The sequence below is a fragment of the Carya illinoinensis genome, chromosome 10 (genome assembly GCF_018687715.1).
Source record: "Carya illinoinensis cultivar Pawnee chromosome 10, C.illinoinensisPawnee_v1, whole genome shotgun sequence".
Lineage (NCBI taxonomy): Eukaryota > Viridiplantae > Streptophyta > Magnoliopsida > Fagales > Juglandaceae > Carya > Carya illinoinensis.
The window spans coordinates 36,775,100-36,790,745 of record NC_056761.1 but is presented as its reverse complement, the minus strand read 5'-3'; the positions used below and the strand labels follow the sequence as shown (position 1 = coordinate 36,790,745).

General features: G+C 33.5%; 1 non-coding gene across 1 annotated transcript; it reads right to left on the bottom strand.

Moving 5' to 3' along the window:
* Positions 1-9,636: 9,636 nt before the first annotated feature.
* On the bottom strand, positions 9,637-9,774 carry LOC122280248. The gene has a single exon (XR_006229833.1). It is a non-coding gene; the product is annotated as a small nucleolar RNA Z247 (small nucleolar RNA).
* Positions 9,775-15,646: the final 5,872 nt, after the last annotated feature.

Genomic DNA, 15,646 nt, shown 5'->3' with positions numbered 1-15,646 from the left:
CCTTGGAACAAATAATAGGAACTATGGGCAGTTTGATCCATTCAACGAGTTCAAAAGAGAAACAGTACTTAATAGAGGAAAATCAGCATCCTCTCTCTCAGAGTGTACCTAGCATTATTCTAGCTGAAGAAATCAAACTTCTTTTATCTTTTGTAAACCACAATTATGGGAACAACCAAGATTCTTCAAGCAGCATCTTTCAGTACACACCCAAAAGAACATTAAGAAAATACAACAGGAAAAACAAACATCATTAGCATTTATATATATATATATATGGATGATCAATGACCTTAAAAATTCTTGCCAGGTCTAGGTGTCAAGCAGTTTAGGTTTAACCCAACCGTTAACCCTCATTTCGCGGTGTGACACAATATGCAAATCCATTCTTGCTTGCTTTGATTCAACAAAATGCATGGAAATCTCCCTGCCATGGCAAGCTGGAGCAGAAGGAAGTAGAACAATTCCGAGGAGAAACACTGCAACAAGAATAGACGAGTGAGCCTTGATCATTGCTACCTACCTTGTGCCGAATTAAGGGGGTGTGTTGGCCGGGGGGTTTCCTCATTAAGTAGGAGAATATATATAGATGATTTTGGGACGGTGGCATAGGCTAGCTGTATTGATGGTCTATTCCTCTTTTTTTGCATGAAGTCAAGTGAGGTAGCTAGAGGATTATGGAATGAGATATTGAGTAGACTAGATTTGGGCTGGGTAATGTCAGAGACAGTGGTGGCGGTATTGGCTTGTTGGACAGATTTGAGAGGCATTCAACAGATCAAGACTATGTGGAAGATGATCCCCATTTGTATAATGTGGTGTGTATGGCAAGAGCATAATGAACGGACCTTTGAGGACAAAGAGAGATTTATGGAGGAACTAAAAGCTTTCTTTTTTAGAACTCTTTGTACATGGGCCACTGTTGTTAATTTTAATGGCCAAAATTTTCATGATTTTCTTGTATTTATTGAGCCTACGTAGTAGGGCATTCATTGTTCTGAACATGGCTTTTGCCTATTCTTTTCATTAATATACTTTGATTTTACTAATAAAAAAAAAAGGCCACTTTGCGCCATTTTCTAATGCATGCATGAATGTGAAAATGATCTTTTTGAATCATAACTCATCATAACCATATTGGGTGGGTGACTTTGATCCTCTCATCCTCCAGACAGGACAAAATTCCATCAATTTGTTTTGATTTTGCCAAATGCGCATTGGTTCTCACATTTATCCATCACCTCATGTCTTGGGGATGAATGAGCGCGCGCGTGCGCGCACACACACATATATGTAACTATAAGAAATTAATACAATTCGGGAAAAAATACAAGCATCATTAGCATTGATTTGAGTTTCCCATAATCAACTTATTTTATAACAGTAATCATGACCTTAATTAGGCAATACTCCCGGGACTTGGTGGTGCGTCTTGACAATGCCCACCGCTGGCCTGTGGTGAAGATATCATATTGACCAGCGGAATCCTTCTAACCCTGAAGTTGTCATGTGATACAACCTGCAATTTCCTTCCTTCTCGTAATTGGGATTCAACGAAATTCACCATCACAATCAGCTCCCTGCTACCATCACAAAGTGTAGCAGGGAATAGAAGAACAACTCCAAAGAGAAACATTGCCACAAACATAAATGAATAGTCAAACCTTGGTCATATTGCTACCTTAATCTTAATTATGTTGGAATGTTAAGGAGGTAGTGTTGTGGCTTCACCATGTAACGCCACGTTCTCGGAGGTTTGGAGAGTTAGCTCTTATTACTTACTATCAACTTCAATATTACAACTATAAAATCCAACAAACTCTATAAAATCTTAATTTATTCACTCAATCTAAATATCCATGTTCCTTCATAGACACAACAAAGAAATTCTCAATAACATAAATTAAAACTCCCCAAAGATTTGAAAATATCCTTAACTCATCAAATCAAAATATTCGAAAATAAATCAATTTACTAACTACGACTCTCATACCCTTGGGACCTTATTCCACTATGATCATCACACCTTACTAAAACTTCCTACTCTTGTTCTTCAACTGAAGCATCAAAATTATCTAAAAAATATTTGGAGATAAGGGGTGAGTTATCAACAACTCAGTAAGTAGAGAACATATACTAGTGTGCAAACATGAGCATTTACATATTTCAGAATGCAGAACAAAATATTTTCTTTTTCATTTTCAGAGTGTGGAAGTAGAAACATGTTAACAAAAATTAGAGCGAAAGTTCAAAAATTATTCTTATTCAAAATTCCATTAACACAGCATAATTGAAACATCACATCAGAACATAATTCCATATTTAACCCCCGTGGTAGGGTTGTGCAAACCTCGACGACCAATTGAGTAGAAACAGAATGTGAATCTTCCTCTTATTATTCTTGGAGCCCCAAGTGTGTATACAAGAAAAACTACGCAGAAAACCATTTTGCTTCCAAAGTGGGTGCATCAAAAACAGAAAAGTTGGTACCAACTCAAACTGAGGCCACAGTTTTACACCCGTGATAAGGTTAGAACAGAACAGAAATAGAAACAGAATTACATGCCAGAGTTTTTCAGAAATCACATCATATCAGAGTACATAACATTTTCAGAATATAGCAAAACCAGATCACAAAAGTAAGTTTATGTACAAAATTTCATATTCACTCTCTTTTGCACAGTTTAAAAATAAAATGTCAAAATAGCCCATGTGTAACAGCCCGCTAGAAATTCAATTGTGGAATTTCTTTTGACCTTAAGAACCTCGTGAAAATTCCGTAAGTTTACACGAATCGACTAATCGCATAGGTTTTAGCCTGTCAACATAGTTAGTGTTATCACTCACTATGGTGCCAGAAATGCGATTTTAATTATTTGAGATAGTTAGAAGTGTCAGAATACATTATAGTCTACACCACTAGGCTTAATTGAATATTTAGGATTTTTCAGTACTAAGTTTATTACGTTTATTTTTGGAGTGAATAGTAATCTCGGTAAACGTACTAAACGCAGTGTTTTCAAAATCACAGTGTGAAATGTCCAAATTAGGTTAGCGAAATTTTATTTGGATACTTGGCAAGATCTTAACCACACATAATGAATAGTATTAGATACTTAGCACAAAGAGAAACCATTAGATGGAATTGTGAAGGAAATCAAGGTGTGAGATCATGACACCTAAGCAAAATACACATTTGAAAAATATCTTAAGAACATAGATTTAAAATACACATGGAAAGATTTTAACCACCTTACTCTTCCAAGTCTACTCCACATTTAGAAAATATTTTGAACTAATTTCGTGGATATTATTGGGTAAAAAAATATCTTGAGTTGATTTTTGTAGATATTATTAGATAAGAGAGTCCTACACTCCACTCTCACTCCGGTAAGAGAGTCCTACACTTAACTCTCACTTCGGGTAAGAGAGTTTTGAGTTAACTCTCACTCCAGCCTCATCTCTTCCATATCTCATCCATAATTATCTCCAGCCACCTCTCCCCACGAAATTATCTTCAATTACACATTCCAATAAAAGATTATCAAACACTCTCTCTCGGACAGCTTTTAGGAGGTATTTTGCACGCCAATTTCGAAGCTGTTGTAAGTGTTTTATCATAAAGTCTCATTCATATAAGTTGTTCCTTTTTGAGTCTAGTTTACATGGATATCTTATTTGCCCCATTTGAAGATCATTTGGTCAGTCAAATATTGTATAAACTATATAAAGGTCATTCTGGGAGGTAAACTGGAGAATATGTTATAGTTTGGAGTTTTTGACCAAGCTAATGGATAGATATTGGTCCGAAATTTTTATGGAGTATTGTTAACATGTATATATGACTATTGGTTGAGGATTTTTGCATGATTAAAGGTTTTGATGAAAGATGTTCTTAGATTTAGAAACTTAGAAACTGGAAGAGGAAAAACAGTTTCTGTTTTGAGAAAGTTTAACTCTTTGGTGGTCTAAACCTATTCTAATGACTTTGATAATTTTATTGGAGGATCCTAAACATCTTATATACATGTTATATTATTATTTTGAAGATATTTGATGTTAGTTTCAAAGATATGAAATTTTATGCAAAGAGTTATTCAGATAAGCCAAAGTGTGGATATTCTTGGCTAAATTTATGTTTTGGTTAATTTCTAAACCATGTGATCTTGAATTAGAAGCTTGTATATGTTTTAGGACATCTTTTTAAACCATGTAATGGTTTGGTTTGAAGATCATATATTTATAAGTCATAGATCAAGAGATTTATCAAAACTAGTTGAGGAAAAAGCTCATGTTTTTGGACTAAGTGTAAAACCAAAAACTCCAAATGTTATTTTGTGATTTTGGTGACTTTAGTTTGATGATTTAAAGCATGGTTGATGTTAGGATGATATTATGAATATGTTAGAAGTAAGATTTGATTTTTGAAATTCTTGGAGATGTTTTGATTTAAGGTCAAAACTTGTGATTCAAATGCTTGGATCTTTTTACAAAAAAGTTTGGTGTTGATTATTAGATTTTTCTAAATGGATGTTTTAAGTATGGTTTTGAACTTAGGATTGGAAGATGTTTGTTGCAAAATTTTGGTTTAAGCATGAGTTTTGAAGTTGGAAGGAATTGCAACAAAAATAAAGGGAAATGGCCTATGGATGTTTCGACCATAGTGTGTTCTTCATGGTTGTGTTTTGTTTTAAATTTTTATGAGTTGATATTTAAGTTTAGGACAAAATTTACATGAGGAATGTAAATTTTGGAAACTTTTGAAGTTAGTATGCAAAATCCTTAAGTTATGGGTAAAACGGTCAATTTCCCACATGTAGAGAGTAAAATGAAAATTTTACTCTTTAAGTTAATATTTTTCCATATTTCAAATTATTAGTGATTTAGTTCTAATTTTTAGAATCACTAATTACAGTTCCTCGTGATCGCACTTGAACTTTTATAAGAAACGCGGAGATCGAGGTAAGTTAGCTTTTAACTTACTAGCAGTCTACTGTGTATGTGTGCTAAGTAAAAGAACTACGGTGTATGTATGTATGTTATCATATATGTCATGCCATGCCAAGTTATCACGTAATTGTCTATTATACAGAATTTATTCTGTCATAAATTTTTATCTGTTACATAATATATTCTGTCATGTATTACTATACATTACAAGTATGTCATGTTAAATATGTTGTCTGTTATATGTTATGCCATGTTACGAAATGTTTCTATCTCAAATTGGTCATGTACTACAATTGTGATGCGTAAAATACATGGGGCCACAACAACTGTGGAGTATGTATTTTTCATGTTAAGTCAAGTTTGTGTAGAATACATGGGGCCACAACAACTGTGGAGTATGTATTTTTAATGTTAAGTCAAGTTTGTGTAGAATACATGGGGCCACAACAACTGTGGAGTATGTATTTTTAATGTTAAGTCAAGTTTGTGTAGAATACATGGGGCCACAACAACTGTGGAGTATGTATTTACACGTAGAATACATGGGGCCACAACAACTGTGGAGTATGTATTTTTCATGTTAATTCAAGTTTCAGAGCAAGTTCATGCTAAGTCAAGTTTCAGAGCAAGTTCATGCTAAGTCAAGTTCAGTTCATGATTCAATTTAAGCTATGTCAATTATGCTATGTTGTACGCTAAGTTATGCTTTAATTACTTATGAATTTGATTATGCATTTATACTTTTACTGTCATACATGCATCATTAGTCTGTATGGAAGTTTTTTGTTAACTTGCTGAGATTTGTAATCAAATCTCACTGTGGTAGTCCCAACTACCATTCCCCCCGAATGGTAGATCTTGTTACAGGACCTGAAGGAGGATCAGGAGCTGACCAACTAGACACAGTCGACTGAACGACGGTGCGTCGTTAATGTTAATATAGTAGTTAAATTACTACTTGTACGATGAAGTTGCATCTCCAGTACTATTGGATCATAACTATTTTGGAATAGTGCTATGATCTTAGTTATTCAATGGATCTTTATGTATGAAGTATGTTTCAAGTATTGGGATATTTTCAGTTTGGTGCATAGTATTGCTAAAGAAAAAAATTATCCGCTGCGAATATTGCATAATGTTAGATGCATGTTAGGATTATTGCATCTTATATGTCATGAACGGGGGCAGGTAACCTTGTGTTGCATGTCTCGACGCTTCAAATGTCCGTCCGATCCCAAACGGAATTTGGGGGCGTCACACCATGTCTACACTAATCGTGCTAGAAAATACCTTTTTCTTATACAAAATTTCATGAGTAATGCAAAACAAATAACTGAGGTATTTCAAAATTATTTTCATAACAAAACATGCATACTTTTTTAAAATCAACCTCAGTTCATTTCTTTTATGCAAAATCTAGCAATTAGCATAGGAACCCCGCTTACCTGACTTCTTAATCTTTCAAAAGTTTCCTCAACAATGCCGAACAAATATTAATCGTCATCTATAAAATAATCACTTAATTTTCATAAATTTCCAATCGAACACTTACTTCAATATTTAAGCCTAAGATGATAAAATAACCTATTTTAATTCCTCAAGAACCTAAATTCTCAAAATTCCTAAAATACCATCCTTTTCCAAAACCATCAATATCCACTTAATATTCACTTAACCCAATTTTAACTTATTCACAAGGTTTATTTAAAAAAAATTAAAACCCAAGGTAAAATCCTAAACTATTAAAACAAAGATTTTAAGCCCGTAGCCTATATTCTAAAGAGATATTTGAAAACAACTTGGCACTGAACTCGAGTGTTAAATTCTCCCCTCTAAAAAAATTTCGTCCTCGAAATTTGTTAAATCAGAAGTCAAGCCTAATATAGCAATCCATCCTAACTTTTCCAAAATCTCTTCGTTCCAAAATCTCTTCGTTCCAAAAAATCTTCCAAAACCTATTTGCACAATTCTTGCATGCTCATAACTTTAGACTACGCACCCTTGTGCATTCCTATGCGACCTATGTCCGTCATCGGAAAAATCACACACATTCACCTCAATCCAAACTTCAATATTCTAAGCTATAAAACTTAGAGTAAGATCCATAAAAAAAAAAAAAAAAATACAAACATGGTTAGGCCCCACTCAACTTAGAATAAAGCTATCAAGAAGGAAAACAGTAGCGTACCTGTGATCGCGTCATTATTGTCCTCAGCATCCTCGGTTGTCAGTGAAAACACTCGAGCCGGTCCTCCCATTCTGCGCTGATTGCTTCCCTAATTCGTTTGTTGGGAACCCGAAGGTGGATTAGGCTTCTTGTTGTCTGTCAGAAGCAAAGGGAAATCCTTGAGAATTTCTTTAGGGAGTTTTAATTTATGTTATTGAAAATTTCTTTGTTGTCCCTATGAAGGAACATGGATATTTAGATTGAGTGAATTAATTAAGATTTTACAGAGTTTTCTGGATTTTATAGTTGTGATATTGAAGTTGATAGTAAGTAATAAGAGCTAACTCTCCGGACTTCCGGGAATGGGGCGTTACACACCATGTATCATTATGAATGTAGGAGATCAAAATAGTTGACTCTAAGATATATATATATATATATATATATATATATATTCGTGGTCTATTATGTGGGGGTGTGTGTGGAATAGGTTGGATATATGTATTTGTAATTAATGTTTATTAGTAATTCATAATAGCAACAAGTCATGCAATGAAGTCAATTCCTTTTGTCATGAATTAAGTCAAGTCCTTGTAGCTAGCAAAGCGGCTACAACTTGCTTGATTTTCTAATGCATCCATCAATAAGAAAAGATATTTTTTTTTTTTTTGTTTAATTTACTAAGCCTGATTGAAGAGATTTTGGAGTGTGCTTCCCATAATCATTTTGGGAGTTGTGGGGTATTATTTATAGATGAATATACATGTGATTTGTTACATCAATCAAATTCAAAAACAAAGATATATATTATCTAATCTTATCATCATCTATTGATAAAGAAGATGGAGATAAACTTGTGTTGTTGGAGTTATCTTTGAAATCTTGATCTGGTTTTGAATTTGAGTTTGTTGCAAATGAGGATGACTTGGTCTTTGTTTCAATACACCCCCGCAAATTAAACAGTAGCTCGCGAACGTTGAAGTTGTGTTGGATAGAGGAGAAACGAGCTAGGGCCAGGGGTTTAGTCAATGCATCAACTAGTTGATTTTTAGAGGAAAGAAAGTGAGAGGGATCTTGAAGCCACTTGATCATGGACAAAGTGAAAATCAATGGAGATATGCTTAGTCATAATTTTGTTATAAAGGAGTTCCATGGGAGACTTATGGTTGGTGACAGGTGATGGTAGTCAGTTTATGAGGTAGGCAGCAATGGTAAAGGAGTCATCCCAGTATTGTTTAGGAACATGTGTTGCAGCCAGTAGTGTGAGACCAGTTTCCACTAAGTGTCTATGTTTACGTTCGATTGAACTATTTTGTTGATGAAGATGAGGACAAGAAATACAATGTACTATGCCAAATGAAGTCAAAACTGGATGTAATTTGCGGAACTCACCACTCACCACTCCCTCCTCCCCCCCCCCCCCTTCCCCAACACACAACAATTAGATTGTATAGCTTTAATAGGTCAGCCAAAAAATCTTTCAACTTGATTTTTGAAATTGATAAAAACAATGGAGACAATAGATTTAAAGGAGATTGGAAAAAGCCAAATATATTTGAATAATCATCTACAAAGTAAAGGTAATAAACATTTCCATTGATAGAAGGTTTGGGAGATGGACCCCATACATCTGTAAATAGCAAATCTAATGGATCTTTAGAAATAGATGTAGACAAATGAAAATATAGGCTGTTACTCTTGCCTAGTTGACAAGAATGCTTAGAATGGCAGGTATTATTGACAGATTTTTGGAACACATCTAAGTGATGCGTAGATAAAAAATTGCGAACAATACGTAAGGAAAGATAACCAAGATGATTGTGCCATTGAATTAGAGAAGCCCGAGCACTGAAGAAAGCTGCAAGTGAATGAGAGAGCTTAGACAGATTCTGTAATGGGTAGAGACCATTGCTACTCTCGCCTTAAAGAAGGAAGGGGGAAACTCAAAATAAACATGATTGTCTTTGGTAAACTGATATATAGAAAGAATATTCTTTTTTATATTAGGAACATGCATAATTTGATTTAGAGGAAGAGAAAAGAGTGGAGGAGCCAACATGGTGAATACGCAAACCTTTTACATTACCAACCATAACTTGATCATGTCTATTGTATCCTTCAGTGTGGAGATTCAGATTGCCCAAGTTAAGATGTAATATGGTGAGAAGCACCAATATCGGGATACCATGACTGATTTAAGGGAGCTTGGGTGTTAGTAGCATATGCTTGAGGTGGTGAAAGAGTTTGATAGTCTTGATCAAACTGGTACCAACATTTAGGAGCTATGTGGCCCACTTTGAGGCAAATTTAGCAAAATAGTCTAGAAGAGCCATATGAGTTTGTTGGTGAAGAAGAGGAGTTAGAGCGACCATGACCTTGACCATGATTACGTCCACTAAAGCCACCAGAGGACATATTTGAATTGTTGGGACCATGACCATTTTGTGAAAAATTCTGAGTAGCCATATTGGCAGATGGAAGGCTAACATCGGAAGTAGCAGTAATTTGCACTAGGTGACGTTCATGTGTGATCAAATGGCCATAAAGTTCATCAAGCGGCATAGGCTCAAGCGAGTGTTGATAGAAGTAATAAGAGGATCATATTCGGTAGGTAATCCAGCAAGAATATAAGAGATGAGTTCAGAGTCACCAAGTAGTTGACCAATAGCAGATAACACATCAACAAAGCTCTTAGCTTTTTGAAAATAATATTGGATTGAGAGTTTACCTTTCTTCAAAGTGCTGAGTTGGTATAAAGTATTCATTTGTCAGGCACAAGATGTAGTGGAAAACATATTCTCAAGAGTTATTTAGACATCACAGGAGGTTTCAAGACCAACGACTTGTGTAAGAACAGATTTTGAAAGAGAGGAGATTAAGGTGCTCAAAATCAATTGATCTTGTTCAAACTATAACTCATACTTGGGATTTGGGAGAGGAGCTTCCGAGGGAGACAAGGCTGGTAAGAATTGTGGAGGGGCAGGATGATTGCCATTAACAAAGCAATAAAGTTTTTGGCCACATAGGTAAGGAAGAACTTGGGCCTTTCAAGAGAGGTAGTTGTCACGATTTAGTTTAAGGGTGAACTGATGAGTGGGATGAATGGGGAAGGCTAAAGGGCGAGACATGGAGGAGGAGGTGGTGGAGGAGGACATAGTAGCAAGTAGGGATCAATTGGCTCTTGATACCGTGAAGAGATTTTGGAGTGTGCTTCCCATAATCATTTTGGGAGTTGTGGTGTTTTATTTATACATGTGATTTGTTACAACCATCAAATTAAAAAATTAAGATATATATTATCTAATCTTATCATCATCCATTGATAAAGAAGGTGGAGGAGATAAATTTGTGCTATTGGAGTTATCTTTGGAATCTTTATCTGATTTTGAATTTAAGTTTGTTGCATATGAAAATGACTTGGTCTTTGTTTCAATACCAATGAAATCAAGTTCTTGCACCTGAGAAAGGAAGGGGATATTGTGCATTTTTTTTTTTTTCAAGATCCAAATCTTCTAGAGTTTCTTTTCAAGTTCTACTATTTAAGTGTGAAAATGATTTATTTATTTATTATAGGTCTTGTTTGTTTTCACAACACACCTCGTCTCATCTAATTAATACAATTTTCTTAAATTTCTATACAAAATAAAATAAATAATTTAATATTTTCAAATCCCAAAACAATAATAATATTAAAAAAATATATTCTAACAATATTTTATAAAATTTTCAACTTTTAATTTAACTAATCTCATCTCATATGTGAAAATAAATGAGATCTTAATCCACTAAGCCCAACGAAGTCAGGTTACTGCTTCTTAGAAAGAAAGAGGGTATTTGCATGATTTTATGTATTTTTTAAATCAAAATCATCTAGGGTTTCTTTTCAAATTCTATGGTTTAAAGTTTAAAAATGATTAAAAAATAAAAAATCTAGAGTCCAACATAGTCAAGTTCTTTCATCTTAGAAGGAACAAGGACTCTCCGTATGCAAAACAGAGATACAAGAGGAGGGGGTTGTGGTGCCTCACACAAAAACTCAATTACAATGAACCATACGAGGGGACCACAAAAAGTAGTTTGAATTGATTCAACAAGTGTATTGATTGGTTGCGGCATTAAACCACAACTAAAAGAAAGACGTCGCAATCGACTATTCTTGTGTATTTTGTAGCATGTAGAAGGTCTCCATTTCCACTGCCTCTATATTCTCTCATTCAGGGAAAATAAGACCATAGAGAAATGCTACTGTACCAACGCATGGGCCCATGCGCCGGTGGGAAAGGGGCAGAGTTGTAGCAATTTGAATATCTTAAGCCAAGGAAGTTGCCGGTGCAGCGCATGTAGTCATTTAAGTCCCAACGTCAAACGTCAAACATAACTATTGTTAACCCTTCTTGTTGATCGATATATGGAAGTACGATGGAGTGGCGCATGTACAAATTCAGTGGCCAGAAGGCAATAGATTGGATATTTTATGACTTATTAGAGAAAAAAGTGCAAAAATACAAGGATAAACCACTATGAACATGCAGAGGAGGAGAGTACGTAGAGGGTGGAGGAGCAGCTCCTCCCTCCCCAAACTAGAAAGAGGGGTTTAAAGCAAAGTTTTAAAAACCGTTCCGTTCTGATTGGAATGACCGGAATTTTTCGTGCCGAAATAGTGACCGGAATGGAGTAGGTATCTATTCCGTTTCGGATCAAATTCTGGCCGTTCCGGTCAAATTCTGGCCGAATTCCGGTATTCCGGCCATAATAGTAATTCCGATCTGAAATTAAAATTCAAATTAAAAAAATGGTTCTCTTGTAAATAAGTTAAAAAATAATGGATAAAATTATACTTTTAGAATTCAAATACCCATTTCCATGCACTAAAAGTATTATTACTTTTAATAATCTGTCTATTCTTTAATTTTTTCCTTTATTTTTGTCTCAACTCAGGTTTGTGATTTTTTCCAATATATATTCATTTTATAAATCTTTAATTCTTCTATATATATACACATATACATGATACACACTTACATATATATGTATTTATTTGATTAATTGTTAGTTTATATATACATATAAATATTCATATATAATATATAATTAATCCCGAAACGGTACACCGAAATGTATCGGTACCGAAATATTTTGTTCCAGTGCTTCAATCGGAATGGTCTCCGAAACAGATTTCAAAATTTTGGTTTGAAGTTTTTAGAAAAAAGGTGGAGAAAATATATTTAGAGACAGAATAAACGTTAGCTCCCGTGGAGTTATTTTTGAGTTGAAACTTACTGTAATCACGCATTGTAGTTGGTCTAAAATTTGCCAACACCCCTTCAATATATCAAAGATTTCAGTAATTTACTTTTGACTTTGCCAGAGCGAGTTGGTTCGCTCATTAATCAATCATCTACTCTGAGATCAATATCATCCACAGATAAGAGCCTCACTGCTGTTATTGTTTTATTTTTAGAAAATGATTGTATGATTGTGAAATATGTATATTAAATGTATTTAATTATTTTATTTTTTTTTAAGATTAAATAAGTGACTATTAATAAATTTATATATTATATAGTTTTTATTTTTTTCTTAATTGTTAAGCATGTTTAAAAAATACTTAAAGAAAAACAATTAAAAATACTCATTTATATTAGTGTGCATATTTGGTAGTCATTCTAGCATTATCCTAAAATATAAAAAGATATTTTAAAAAAGAAAAACAAATAAGTCCTCCAGATTTTTAATTTTCACAATTAAATCATTGAGTTTGAAAGAAATTCACAATTAAAGTCAAATTGCAACGCGATCTAGACTTTATGTGTCAATTAATCAAGACTTGATACGTCCAAGGGAGCAAGGAAGAGATGCACAGGATAAATAAAAGAGAAATGATATTTGTAATTATAGAATATGCAAATGTCTTATAAGAAAACTTTTATAGATACAAAGAGATTACATAAAATAAACTTATGAACTGATGTGGTTTTATAGAATCTGTTAGATCTATTTTATAATAAAAATAACTTTACAATCTAATGTACTACATCAAATCACATCAATTTGTAGGTTTACTTTTGTATAATTTTTTTGTGGTTAAAGTATTTTTCGTATTGCAATCTATTTGTAAAAAGTGAATAAATATAGAGAGCTTACATGAAAAAAACAGAAGAAGCTAATTTTATATTAATAAATTTCATTATTTTTTAAAATGATTGCATGGTACTTTCATAATTTACGACTATATATAGCATTATTCTTAATTGAACGACTACTTCCGGTTGTTGGGTTTTCTAACAACAAAACTGAAGTTGTTGGTAAAAGATGTTTTGAAAGATGGAAAATTATTTTGGTATTAAAATACATTTTGATTGAACTTTCTATAGCTTTCTAAAAATCTTTAGAACTCTTCATGCAACATACTTCAAATTTAATATATATAAGATTAAACAAAATCCTCTTTTGATCTCTCTCTCTCAAAAAGAAAAGTCTCCATTCTCTCTAACAAAAACAAGAAAATACACATACAAGGGAAGGACTCCTCCCTTTCCTCTCCTATTATATTCGTAACCTGGTTTGTTTTTCGTTTGTTTTTTTCTCGTTTTTATTTCTTTCTAGTTCTTAAATGTCACATTTATCATTTTCCGACCACTCAAGTAATATACACATCCCACCAGTAAATTCAAAAGTTGTCGATTTACAACCTCACCAAATGGTATCCAAAATGGAGCCTCATGCGAGTTGCACACGCCAGTCAAAGCTGCGTGTGGTTCTCACTCGTCACTACAATTTGACATGTGTAAATAGTACAAGAGTTGTATCATTCGACTTCCAAGCCTACAATTTTTCACAAACAATCTTCACCCCCTCTACAACCGGCACATGAGGCCTATGCAGCAATGTAGTGTCTTGCTCCACTAGTGAGCTACTTGCGATCCTGTAATTTTGACTCTAAATATCTGATTATGTTCCCACTTTCCTTAAATGAGGGCACGAAGGTAGTGAACATGAAAATCTCAAACAAATGCACCAAAGTAGTTGCTTGCAGCATGTCGATTGACCACAACCTTTCAATTCACTTGTTGATCAACAAAAATCCACGTTAGCATGGTCCCTTCCCTTCCTAGGCTTTGCCAAGGAACAATGGCCCTAGACCCATTTTGGTTCATTGTTCATTTTATCCTTTTGTTCCTTTTTTTTTTTTTAAACTGTAATAAAGCATTTGTTCTGGTATCCCAATCCCTCCTTCGGTACCTCTGTTTTTTAATTAATGCAATTTGTTTACAAAAAAAGAGATGAAAAATGCTAAGCTTCCCGCTGGGGATTTTTTTTTTTTTTAATTTTGTGATTAAGAAAATATTTTTTTTAATGATTTTGTGAATTTTTTAAATATTTAAGTGTTAAAAAATATATGTGAAAAATAATTAAAAAAATACTTGAAATTGTATTAACGAGAGCGCTCATTGGGAGCTGAGAGCCATCCCAAATAGATATAAGGTGGAAGAACAATGCTACATACAGTCATGAAATTACAAACGCCGCGCAATCACTTTGAAAAAGAGTGAAGTCCACGATTAAAAAGTTAGTTTTTTTTTCATGTGGGTCCCATATTAATTCATTTTTTTCAAAGCGACTGCACCCCGCTTACACAACCACGACTACAAATATCATTTCTCAATAGATCATGAACAGTCCTTATGATTTGGTATAGATATTCTTTCCTTACGGACCTCACCCTAATTGGATGGTAATTAGATTTTTTTTTTTTTTTAAATAACCGTCCAATTTGAAAATTAGATACATGCATAATGTTAATTTTGTAGTATTTAACATTTTATTTTCAAATTTCTCATAATAATTTAATATTGTGTTTATTTATCTCCAAATCGAAACATCCAATTCGGATGGGAATATTTTCAAGCGGTATAATTTGTCTCTTTTATGTTTTTCTAACATAGAGCTGTTACGGATACAAAGAAATTATATAAAATAAATCCATAAATTGATGTGATTTTATAGAATCTATTAGATCTATTTTAATTTTATCATAAAAATAACTTTACAATTTGACGTATCTCATCAAATCACATCAGTTTATAGGTTTATTTTTATGTAATTCCTTTGTGATTAAAGCATTTTCTTTTTCTCACTGCCAATATTCTCTCCTGACTTCCTTCTTTCTCAACCATTTCCAAGGACAGTTGCTCTTTCCTTGTGTCTCATAATTACAATTTTGAGAAATGATTTGTACAAATTTCAAATAGATAAGTCTCACACAAGCATTTGTTAAAAAGTAGACCCTACCTTAAAAAAATATATTATTTATTAGTAAAACTCACTTTTTTACAAATAGCTTGAATGAAACTTATCTGGAGATTATAACTAACATTACTCGAATATTTTTCCAGTTTAATAGTTTTGAACAAGTTCAGAAACATCCTTCACCATTTTCAGGAACAGCTGCTCTTCCCTTGTTTCTCATAATTATACTTATGTAAACTTGAGTCTGAGTTGGATGGCAGCTTAGGGATAAATTGGAAA